A 13,507-nucleotide genomic window follows, 5' to 3' on the forward strand; every position below is an offset into this window, starting at 1 on the left:
AACACCAATCGACCAAACCCATTCTCTCTTCATGTCTAACTCAAATATTCGATGTTCTTCTCAACCGCTCGTTAAAAAAGTCAATATCAACCTAACCTAGTCAAACTCAACCAATTATACGTCTCCCTAAATCCAGTTTGAACATCATCTCCTGTTAATCTCCTGTGCCAAAGTTCGATAATCCTCGGAAAATGTTCCTAGAACATAGTGTTCTCGCATATCAACTCACAGATCCTCCCTTCCGATTATGCACAAGCTCGCTTCGGATTGACGAGAAATTCAGGCTCGAGTCCGCATAGATCCGCGCTGACGTGAGGTTCAAAGCCACATAAAAGGCTTTCAGCATACACGAAGCCGAGCAAAGCCACGAACTCCGGCTTACACGCCAGGCAACCGGCGCTACAAGCATGAAGGGGCACATGGGATGCGAAGGATCGACCGTCTCGATTTCTCTTTGCCAATGGAAAACGTTTGCGAACCGGTCTCGAAGAAGGATATATCGTGTTACTAGGGGAATGAGTGCCGCATGGGGACGACTTTCCAACGAGCCACGTTTATTCGCCCACGCTCTTTCAAAGAGACCGTCACCCTCCCTTCACCTCGCCAGTCGCCCGTGCTATTTTTCCGGAAAATTGGTTTGTTCGTTTTTCCTACGGATTGACACTGCGAGAGATTCGAGCGCACAGCTGCAACGTGGTTTTAATTTTAACGAGTTCAACTTTTCAGCACGGATTCGATTAAGTAGAAAGTATCGTGACAGATCAGCCATATCTTCTGCAGGGTTGATTAATATTTGTAGTACTTGATATAACTAGTTAAAATTAAAAATATTCTAATAGTTTTATCTTTCTCTTCTTTCTTTCACTTTCTCCTCCCCCTCGTTCTGCTTTTTTATTCCTTCTTTTAAATTTTGACACGTCCGTGTTTGTTACTCTCTACATGATCGAAGTCAGGACACGGATTACAAACTACCGAAAAACCGTCTCTTTTTTCGCATCATGCATGACAAAATATTACCACGGCACGATCGTAGTAGTTCAAACTATGAGTATCGCAACAAACGGTCGCTAGTTCGACGAATTTCGACGTTAACGCGTATCGCCGATGCTCGCTCGCTCGTATGGTTTTTCCTTTGTGATGTTTAAGCGCCAGATTATCGGAGTGCGTATTGGTTCAGCCAGAAGCTCGATCGATTCTACTATCGTTGCAAAACTTGCTTTTCCAACCCGTATTTCCCTTTTTCTCTCTCTCTCTCTCTTTCTCTCTCCTTTTCACTCTGTCTGTCTCTCATAGAATCGTTCACTTGTGTTCGTAATACAATTATGATAACGAGGATGGAATAGGGCGGGTCGATGTCGCGAAGAGAAACGACAGAAACAATATCGTGAAACTGTAGCGGCGATTGGGTCCCTTTGTCGGCTATTCTGTTGCACTTATCCTGGACGAAGCTTGAAAAGGGGCTAAGTATTACAAGGAAGCCCAATTATCGTAACGACGTCGTTAAGATGAAGCGCGATGGTCGCTTCAAAGTGTTGATTCCATCGCTTCCTTCCTTTCAACGAGAACCGTTTCTACATCTACTGACCTCGTCTTTAATTCTCTTTGGCATCTTTATACTTTTCTTCCGTTTCTCATTGTTTCCTCTCATTCTCGTTCTTCCTTTCATTTATCCGGTTATGTCTAATTTATTATAATTCGTATTTTCTTCGCGTCCCGTTTAATACGAAGTTCCATCTGGTTTCGAGAGTTTCATCGTATTTCCATACACGTATACGATTCTGCTTTATCGGATTTTGAGCAACGTGTCGCGATAATCATGAAAACGCTCTGAGGAAAACACGCGATTCAACTCAGTCGCTAATAAAGATCGTCTTCGCGAGTAAAACCAGCGGGCCCTACGGTCCCGTTAATTAATGCAGAGCACACTGATCTCGTCATAATTATGCAATCCGCGATAATTCTCGAAACTGAACTCGTACGTGCCGACACAATCGTGCTTCGCACAGTTCAACCACAAGCCAAGTCATCTCTGCTGTTAATCAGTTTTCGCTCCGGTCAAGATCAACTGGATCTTTAATCAACGGTTACGTATAAATAGGCACGGTCAAGCTCAACTTTTTAATCTACCACGATTTTCAACTTTTTTAATAGCTAAATATAACATTTCCGACGAATATATTTATCTTCGCCGTTAGGATAATTCCTGAGAAACTCGAGAATTACAAATAACATTTCGAAAGTTTGCATTTTCACTAAAATAATTAAAGAAGTGTTTAATATCTCGTTTGCTTGCAAAAGGATCTTATAGGTCAGTAGCTGTCGCTTAATAATGTCTTTCTTCATTTTCTCGAAACTCTTATGTTTAATAAAGACCGCTTACGCGCTCTTGTGTAAGACAGTGCACCAAAAGTATATTTTAATTACGAACTGTGCTTTAGTAAATTTAATCAATGTACTCGCGCAAAATTTTTGTATTAATCAGTTGACGATGACGAGAGGGAAGAGGCTCCGTTAATTAAATTTCTTTTACGCGGTAACAACCGGATAAGAAAAGCAGATCTACGGAGTAAAGCGGGACAACGAAGTACACCGGATATTATAAACGGTCGTTAAACGCGGCACGGCGGAGGACTGTCGTTTGAATTTCGTACGTGACACGGTTTTGTACTGCGCCAGGACTTCCGGCAAATGTAATTAAAATCCCTGCGGGGAAGGTTGCGTTTGCATTTTTGCGTTACAAAGGAATTGCGATGGAGTGTTGAGAGCCGGCGCAAGTACGTAAAACTTCATTTTGCAACTCTTTGATATGGATTTAACCACGACAGTTTTATTCTGCATTCTAGTACATTTATTGCGTTTCTCGGGTCTACTAAGAATTGTGTATTATTCCAATTCTGCATGAAAATAGGAATTCAAAATATACAGTGATGGAAGAAGTATATATATATATATATATATATATATGTATAGAATGAATAGCTTCTCTTTTTAAATTCTGTATGAACTTGTAAAAAATCATGTATGTAGAAAAAGGTGTTTTTTCAAATAGTTATGTACAACTTTTACTCTGAATAGTTGTCGCAAGGAAACGAGATCTCTGTCTCTATCTGTTTCTTCTTCACTGTTTAATTTTGTATCTATTTCAAAACAGGTATACCAGGTATGTAAATATGAAAGCGGAATTTTTGTATAGAAAATACACGTTTATTGTATGAAAATGATTAAAAATATTTTATTCGAAGTAATGCCTATCGCTAGCTATACATTTTCCCCACCTGTCTGGCAATTGCTGGATGCCAAGCCAAAAAAATTGTCGCTCTTTTGAGGCAAACCAGTCGTCGAGCCATTTTCGTACATTTTCATAAGAAGTGAAGTGCTGGTCAGAAAGTGCGTGTCCCATCGATGCAAATAAATAGTAATCGGACGGAGCCAAGTCTGGTGAGTAAGCCGCGTGCGAAAGTATTTCCCAATTGAACGCTTCAATCGGTTCCTTGACCGGTTTTGCTGTATGTGATGGTGCATTATCATGAAGCAAAATTACTTTGTGTTGCCTTTTTTGATATTCTGGTCGTTTTTCACGCAAAGCTTGATTCAAATCGATCATTTGTTGTCGGTAGCGCTCAGTATTAACGGTTTCGCCAGGTTTTAACAGCTCATAATAGATCACACCCTTCTGATCCACGTTCTTCGTTCCTCGCGTCAAAATTGCCACTTCTGAATTTTTTAAACCACTCAAAGCACTGTGATTTACCAAGAGCATGCTCACTGTAAGCTTCGACAAGCATTCGATGCGATTCTGCAGCAGTTTTCTTCAAATGGTAACAGAAAATCAATGCTGTCCGCAAATCGTAGTTTTCAGGCACAAAATTCGATATGTTCAACGCTATTACAAACTATGCTGTTGTATGAAACTTGTATTGTTCTGAGTCGAAAATGTTTGTAAGATGTCAACAAAGACTTTTGCCAATGATGCAGTTTAGTGATAACTACATTATCAGCTAGGGCCATCTATAGGCAAATTCCGGTTTCATATTTACAGACCTGATGATCAATTCTTCTATCGATTTTTTAACGATCATGAATTATGACGTATTCAAAAGTATTCTTCATACTCAAAGGCGTTTAAATAAGGAATTATAAGTATGATAGATTTACACAGGATTTTGCATGAGTATGTATCCTGATGTATGTCAATACCTTTGTTCATCGCCTCAAGCAAGACACTCAAAAAACAGTATTGTCATAGACCTCAAAAATCTCAAATCGTCAAAACCTCACAGAAATAAAAGATCATTCCATCAATTTAAATAAAGATACCTATAGCACCACGCAACCGCAAAATATTACATTTTACTTCTCAATTTTCGCGAAACAATATTTCGCGTTTCCATTTATTGTCAGTGAGATCTACCTCTGCTCATCCAGTGACACGTGCGCAATGGTTCCTTTGAATGTGGTGAATGCTCTTTCTCGCGATTTTTAAATCAGTGAAACACGATCGCGTTTGCAAACGATCCCCGAAATTCACGAGGCACGTCGATGTTGACAGGTTGACGCACACGCGGGGCTTTCCTGTAACGTCGACAACCTTTCATTCGCGTTCACCATGACGCGCCGCGTTTTCAAAATGTCCACGCCCGTGGCCCCTGACATCGTTGACTTCTCGAGTGGATTACGTGACAGCCACGATGAAAGGCGGTCAGGAAATTAACTGGACTCACGTCGTTCAAACGTGTCGCGAGCCTCGTCGCGGACGGAAGAGCTTTCACGCGCAACCACTGCACGCTTCCGTCACGATTTCCATTTAATTACACTTTCTATGCATTCCTTTTTCTCCTTTACGCTCCCTTTGCACCGACTTTCTTCCTTCTGGTAATTAAATTTGCTTACGGCATCAAATGATAATAAAATTCACGTTCGTCAAGCATGCACGCGCGATTTTATTCCCTTCCAAGTTCTTGCTCGTAGGAAGTCTAGCTGACCGCCTGACGATTCCTTTATGACATGTGCACCGAGCCACTGTATCGCAAAGCGAAAAATGATACACGCAAGAAACGGCATATTTTAGCGTTTTGCCTGAGGATGATGAAAAAAGCGAAATGGTAAGAGTCGTATCCGGAGAGAACGAAGAAGAGCAAAAAATTTCTCTAAGGAATCCTAAAACTTGAGGTACTCTTTTCCATTTTAAAAGGATAACTACGGTGCTCCGCTTACTTTTCTTACGAGGAAATTTTCCATGAACCTGATTGCCAGTATGCATGAATTTTTCAAGCGATAGAATTAATACACTCCGATAGTCGATGCCGGAAATTACATGAGGCGGATTCAATTACACGTTATCCATTATGCAAAGGCGACATTCCGTAATACCAACCGCGGAACCGCGACGATATCGAGTCTGTACCTTATGCTATCTTGCTCTTCACGAGATGTAAATAATTAACATCAGTAGGAATGCTTCGTTCGTTTTACCATACAAGTCTTAATATCCTTACAACTGTTAGTAGTACAAATAAAATTTATCTACATGCACAGACAATCCAATATGGCTTAGGAAGCTTGGATGATAAATGAGAAAAGTGACTCGAATTCGGAGAAAAATCCGCCGAGGAACGTTAAACAAATTTAGAACCTCTATGTGATCTGTGTTAATTAAAACTTTTATCTGGCTACATAATTATTGTTAAAAAATAATTAAATTTACCGAAAGTACGAAACGTGTTTGCATTTAATAGACAGCAACGAAAAACTAAATCGTGTTGTTCGCAGTTTCAAATTATTCTGGCCTCTTTTATCTTTTTTTGTGTTTTTCACCATGTACAGACGTATATGAAATTTGGTATTTCCGGGAAAAAATTTGTTGCACTATGGTGAAGCAAACTTTACGAGATTCTAGTTCAGATATTGCTATAAGATGCAAAATGATCAAAGAAAATGTTTTCTGCTTTATTATCGTTCATCTTTCCGTATTATAAACTAACTAAACGATGACGTTAATTATAATGGTAGTTACGACAGGAGGATGGCCGTAAGGATATTCTCAAAGGAACGGCAAGTTACGCCTGCATATTCTTACGGAAATTAAAGTCACGGACAGAAAGTAAATACTTCCAGAGCGGCTGATAACAACGATTATTAACTGCTAAGTTGCTAATTAATATGCAGAGAAAGTAGGAAGATTAGAAGATGGAATGAGTAATAAAAATAAATGTCACAAAATGTCGCTCGGAAATAATAAAATTATTGATCTGGCCGAAAATAGATGGTATAATTTTTTTCTTTTTCATCCCAAGTTGAGAAATGAAGATCTTCCTTCAGTGGAGCAAGACAAGAAAGATAAAAAGAAGGAATCGAGAAGCTTGTTCCTCTGTTGAAATGAAAAAGAAGAACGTCATCTGAAATAGCAACACTTTTACGTATTAACAATAATCTTGTTGCGAAGAAAGGAAGAAAGTGCAAAAAAAAGAAAAGGAAGAAGGAAAGAAGTCGATAAAAACGTAACAGAGGATATCGTTTTGAAAGCGATAACATTATCAAAGTACTTAACTGTTTAATGTAACTTCCAAGCTTTTCCTATTGAACTAGGAAACAAAGATTTTCAGAAAGAAGAGGAAGAAAATTGGAAGTAATTTACGGGAAATTATAGCGTCGCCAGGCTGGCAACATTATTATTTAATTAGCCATTTACGAAGTTGAAAATAAAGTAACTTATAATTTGTATCAATAATATGCGAAGTTCACAAAAGAGAACATGTATACTTTTATTGGGTTTCTAATTTTTTAATATTACTTTCTGATTAAACAAGAACATTTTAATATGACATAATTAAAAATGAACAATGTTTTTTAGAAATAGCTGATAAGTTGGCGAAGTTTTGTAATAGACAAAGATATGCAGAAGGTATATGTTTATCAAGACAAGCAATGTTTTAATGTCTTTAATATTTTAATGTTATGATGACCAATATCTTGAAAATTTTAATGTGGACTAACTTCAAAGTTAAATATCGTGGGATTGATTGAAAACCTATTGAATTTTAAGCCTGTTTCACTGTACTAAAAAATAGAAAATCTGACTTACCGTATTCTTACCCTATAATCTTCATATAAATACTATTTCTACTTTGGTTACAGTATCAAAAAATTCGAATAAATAATACGCAAAAAACAAAAACGTAACGAATATTGTTGAAAATGCTAATCAAGGGACATAATAATTCTTGATATTATCTCCTCGAACAATACAAAAGATGTTTCTTAAGCACTACAAAGGAATATACATAGTCTCCTTTCGTTCCAATTTCTCCCATAGTTAGTTAAATCGGGAAAAAGCTAGTTTCGGTTGGTAATATGCGCGAGTAATTTGCATATCCGCAACAAATAATACACGCGCGCAGCTTCTTCGACAAAAACCAGCTCTCTTCGCGAAACGACGCCGCTTCCCTTCTCCTTCATATTTTCCTGGCATAATGATTCTCGCGTTTCTGAATAGAGCAAATTTCCTAAAGATGAAATGGGTGAACTAGTGTTGTAATTCATATGAGGAAACTGCGTACTGTCCCTTACACAACATACAGCTGACGTGGTATTTTTAGGGATCACGGTAATCTATCATGAGCTTAACAACGTATAAATTATCCACCGATATTCGAGATAGCGAAACGCGAGTCGCTCCATGTTAGCTAATCACTGTTGTCAGACTACACTGGATTACTGCATTTTGCCGCTTTGTTGCGTCTCGTCGTCGCTTTGTACTCCACGATATTACTGTAATGCTCATAGAATTGCGAAAAATTAAAATAGAGATAGTGTTTGTCCCGGGACATGTAAAAGGCACACGAGATAATCTGTTTATAACAAGATCGTGAAGGAAGACTATGTTTGAGCGTAAATTTTGGAGTACTAATTGCAACCACTAGTGACTTTTTGACAGCTTGATAGTTTGAGAAGTTTAAATATTATTCATAGTCAATGCTCAACAATATGGCGTAAACCTGAAATTTCAGAAGAACGAGTTAAAAACGATTTAGCAGAGATTTCAATATGAAGCAAATTATGGAATATTATCGAGAAATTTCAAACAACTTATATTGGTTTAGGTATTGCTGCAACCTCATCAGAAAGGAAAAATTAAAACTGAAAAATATTAAACAATCAATGTACGCTCTTGACAAATAGAGATTTGGTTGAATAATTATTTACACATATAATCCTCACAAATGCATATTGCGGTCAAAGGACTGAAAGAAATAGACAAAGAAAAGAAAAAGAGACGAAGATAGTTCGGAAGAAAATTCTCGAGTTGGAAAGACGGGCAACGTGCGAACTCGAATCACCTGAGTTTTTCCTTTTCACGCGTATAACCATCAACAAGTCTGGAAAGGCAAAACTCGAGTTAATTAACGTCGACAAACAAGATCTCAAACTCGAAGTTACGATCTTCTACATAACGCAACGAAGGAACTAAAGTGAAGAGCCGTGCAATTTTAAGAATAAATCGTATAATTAGAAATTCAGTAACACATTCGATACGAGACATTTTCCTAGTAAAGCAATGAAATTACCACGATATAGTTCCCTTTCTTTCTCCTGTGCAGATTGTTCTCTTTGGCGTATTGTCGATAATTGAATCCCGTTCGGACGAACAAGTTCCTTTATGCTATAAATAATATTGCACGCAAGGCTGGTCTTCAATCCTTCCGCATACTCGTCGATGCCAAACATTTTTAACGGAGTACAATTTTTCTCTCCGTCGTTTTTTGCAATTTCCTCGGCAAAATGAAGCGAAATTTGCATATCGATCGATGATCATTACGTGCAAAGAGAAAATTCGCTAATTCGAGAGAAACGTGTTGTCTCTCTACTTTGTCGAGGAAATACGGAACAACTTGGAATCGAACGAAAACAGAAGCAAACGAAACAAGCAGGCGTCGTAAGAACTTCGACAAACATTCTCCCTCTCCCCCCTCTCTCTCAAATATATATGTATTTCTCTGTGTGTAGAAAGACGTGCAGGAAATTCAGTCGTAAGCGACGAGACGAGAAGTTGGTCACGCGTTACGTCTTGTTACCGGGGTCTTAACAACAGCTCGCAAGTGCACTGCAACCCGATTTTCTCTTGGAGAATTTGGTCGAAGTCCGAAGAGACACCGGCTCGGTCCGCTAATTTGGAAACTAATCTAGATCACGTTGTGCTTCCATTGGATACCTCTATGTACAACGAGAAGTATTTGTCGTGCTAATTTAATCCCCGCTACTTCTTGGAAAACTCGCACGAACGCGATCTTATTATTGATAGAGCGTTGTCAGTTTGAACAGCTCCTTTCCTCTTCACACAACGGCCGTGGAATAATGATCAAGAGTGGAGGATAATAAGCTTATAGCGAGCTCTGTCAACGTTAAGAGTTACTTTTTATTATCCTACTCTCGCGTAAATTTACCTGTTAAATTAATCGTACGAATATAAATCGGCGTGAACAACGAATGCAATTGTACGAAGAATTGATAGCCACGATATACAAATAAATACCAATACCTGCCACTACTTCCCAATAGCGTGCATCGATTTTCGTTGCAACAATGACCTCATTCTGCTGACCTGTCTTCGTATTTAACGTTCTAGTCGTCCGTTTAATGGAATGCGATCAAAAATTGTTTCGATTAATTGGTTTTTTTGGAACCGGGATTTAATTGGAGAAAGCGATTCGGCAATTGCAGCTGACACTTTAATCGGCGCTATTTTAATCTTCATTCTCAATTTACCATGACCGACGGATTACGAGATTGAACGCACGAAAACATTCAAACTCTCGAGCTTGTTTTCTCCGAAAATGTGTTTTCTGCGCGCGATCGAATTTTTCTTCTTCGCGATTGATCATCGAAACTAGAGAGCGAGAGATATCAATAAAAAAAAGGAAGAGAGAGAGAGAGAGAGAGAGAGAGAGAGAGAGAAGGAAAAGGGGAGAAAGAGCGAAATACAGAGGGAATCAACGTCATTAATCAAAGGATGAAATGACATCAGGCGACAGAGCTTGGCTCCAATTTCAGGCCTAACTCATGTATCCCATATTGAAGCGATGTGGAAACAGCCTGCCGCTTGCTGCAAGGTAGAAGGTTTAAGGTGGAAAGCACGCTTCGTTACTCCGATAACTATCTGTCATCACGTGTGCTTCGGACGAAATGTCACTGATCTCAACTCGCTCGCTCCGGCTACACTATGGGCTGTGCCGACTAGTTTAATCAACTTCGTGCAGTCTCGCCGATGCGTCCTATTGATTTATCGATCGTTCGGTCACGACGTTGGGCGCTTTTAACGTCGTTTCACTGATCCCCCCTCGAGAAAGATGCTCTCGTTCAAGAACTGTTTACCGAAGTTTGTACCAATACCGCCTTTGCCATGAAAACAAAGGGGTATAAGCTCGATAAAAATGAACCAAGTCGTTTTTTACATTCGGTGGTTTATTGGGGAATCCTTTGATGGAAACAGATTTTTAACATCCTATTAAACTGTGACTCGGGAAGATATTTGAACGCATATTTTGGAAACTCATAATTTGATGAATATATTATTATGTAATATATTATGTGTTATATTGAATATTCCGAAATGTTAGGAAAACTGATATGTAGCTTCTGTGTATATTTTCTGGATTCGTTTCAAATTATATCAAAATAATCATGATAGCAGCAGCTCATTAGATTGTTAACGAAAAGCTTCGCATAACATACTATACGTGCATAAAATGTTTCTACGGTAAGCGATCAAATATTTCCGTCAGTTACGATATGTCATAGAAAAATATAGATAAATTAGATAACGTTTAAAGACGTTTTATCTGTTTTCTTTTTTACTATCTGTGTTCTATTATTACAACCTATCGGTTTACCGTAATAAAACAATTTCCGTACGACGATGATATATCAGGTCTCGCGTGCTCAGTTTCTGTGGCAACAGGTTTTTTCGGAAGGGGCGAAAGGATCACGTTTGTTCCTGTTATCGTGTCTTTCAAAAATATTTCCATGTCAGTGCATCTTTGGAACGTTCACAGCTCCACGGAGACACATCGTTACGCTTTTCTTCTTTCACCACGCGGAATTCGTTGGATCTTCTTTACGGAGGGGTGGTTGTTTCATTTTCGTCTCCTTCTTCAATGTGTCAGAAACTTCTGATCGATGTCCACGCGTAATGTTTGCCGTTGAAGGAAAATAAATTATTACTTTAATCAATTCAGTATGTCTCGCGTCTACGTTGATGGGTTATAGTGATCGATGGATCCTATTGTTTTCCAGTTTATTATCACGTCTGATACCTTTCGCGAAATATATTTGAGATAATGGGTTTCTGAGTGAGATGTACTCGACGTTAAAATGCCAGACATTGGCAAACGTATAAAGTATTTCTTTTAATCATTAAAAACTGACAGCAGGGTAATTGCATAATATTTTATTTAAAATGCAGTTAATAAGCAAGTAAGATATATTAAAAATTAGATCTATATTCAAATATGACAAATTCGACGATAACCTTTACAATCTTTCAACCATTGTTGCAAAATTGAGCTTTTTAAAAAGCACATTCGTGTAATTTACAAATTAAAAACAATAAAAGGCAATGATATTACAAACATCATTTTTTAAGTATACCTCGAAATTTACTATTATATTATCTATGTTATCTTCTGTGTTAAATAAATTTATAGAACTAAGTCGTTTGTGTCTTGATAATTGAATCGTGTCTCTGACAAAATACTTATATATCTAATGAAATTATGAAAGTAACAGTAAGTGTTGACTTGATTAATTTTTTTCTGAGAGGCTCGATTATATATAGTCGACAGTACGATGACATTTGTTCTTCGCCATCGACTCAAGATCTCTAACCGCATTCCCCGTGATCAATCATTCCTTTTTCTGACAATAGATTCCAGCGTCGAAAACTTTCGTCCGCTGGGTCCCCGTTTTCTGCAGCATCGAATGAATAATGCACATTCTCAGATGCACTATACTCGGGAGAAATCTTCCCCGTCGCCAACGTTATACGAGAAAACTATGCTGGCCCACCGAGACAGGTGGTCTTCGTTCATAACGAAATACTCCTTTGTGACGGAGGTGTTCTTTCAAAGACCACCGCCACGAGACGTCAAAGTAACACCGTGCATCAGATATGGAAATAACATTGCAAAGTGCATTCGTAACGCTCACGGTTCGTGCTTATTCACTCCTCGAAAAGAGCTTTGGTTGACCGAACTTAATTCATTTTACACAATTTTTAAAAATTTCTCCTGACATGACTTCCTGTCTAAGTAGTTACCTCTCATCCTAAAGCAATCATTAACAGTTTAATTGTGTTTTAGAGTCTTTAGAGCTATGGGAGTCTCTAAAAATCTCTAGTCCACCAAAGGCAACCCGCCTGAGAAAGAAGAAAAGAACTTAATTCTTTCTAGCTTCAAAAGAAAAATCCTTCGTCGCGAATTCAGACGAGACGCGAATAAACTTCGAAAGTTTCCTGCCAATATTCTTAATTTCCTTAATCGACCTCGTCTCGGCGGTATTAACCCACCTAATCGTAAGCATTATTATTCGCGGCGCAAGCAAAATCGATAATAGAAGGAAAACGAGCCCCTACCGTGGTGCCGCCCCCGCTAATTACGGAATATTACCACGCTCTCGTCGTTTTACCGCTCTATCCGCGCCATCATCCATCTCTATCCACCTTCTATCGGTCTTTCCTCGTTTCTCTTCCTACTTCCTTCTTCCTCGTTCGACTTTCTCCGTCGCTGAATAACCCGGTCACGACAAGGACACCGCGAATGCTTCGCATGCATATGCATTACCGTTCACGCAAATAGTATGCAAACGACATGTAGGAAAAGTAACCGTGATACCGAGACCCTGTAACTTAAACCTCGCCTCTTTGAACGTCTCATCAGAATTGAAGTTGAGACAAGTTCGACCGATATATTTCAATTTATTCTATTCTTAACATTTTTCCTGTTTGCAACGTGTACGTCGCATCCCGCCATTGTTTCAATCATGGTGTTTATACATTTTTATTTTTGTCGCATGATTATTGTTGTCTATGCATTGTTCTTTGATTTTAACAATACAGTACCTAAAAACATATAAGGTTGTCCCAAAAAGTTTCTTTTGTTTTATAAGGAAATAATACACAATATTTTTTATTTTATATATTTTAATTAAATTATGTATGATCCATTTCGTTCCTGAATGAAATTCCAGTAGAATAAAAAATTTTTTTTATTTATTATTTGTATTCACAATTTGTCCAATTTGGACATTTGGTAGAATTTTTTAACAGTTATATTAACATGTAGGTGGCTACCTCCAGCGGTACCATCCTCGCGTTTGCTAGAGGTCATATCCTTTGTGAGGTCTGCTGGGTGCTTCCTTTTTAGCCTTCTTAGTAGAACAAAATGGATCATATATAATTCAATAAAATAATAAAAAATAAAAAATGTTGTGCATCTATTGTTTTCTTATAAAACGA

General features: G+C 38.2%; 1 protein-coding gene across 17 annotated transcripts in view; it reads right to left on the reverse strand.

Annotated features, from left to right (window-relative positions):
* Positions 1–13,507, reverse strand: part of LOC100643982 (disks large 1 tumor suppressor protein) — a 542,862-nt gene that overhangs the window by 341,055 nt on the left and 188,300 nt on the right. The window lies entirely within an intron of this gene.

Source organism: Bombus terrestris, chromosome 12, assembly GCF_910591885.1.
Source record: "Bombus terrestris chromosome 12, iyBomTerr1.2, whole genome shotgun sequence".
In the NCBI taxonomy this organism is placed as follows: Eukaryota; Metazoa; Arthropoda; class Insecta; order Hymenoptera; family Apidae; genus Bombus; species Bombus terrestris.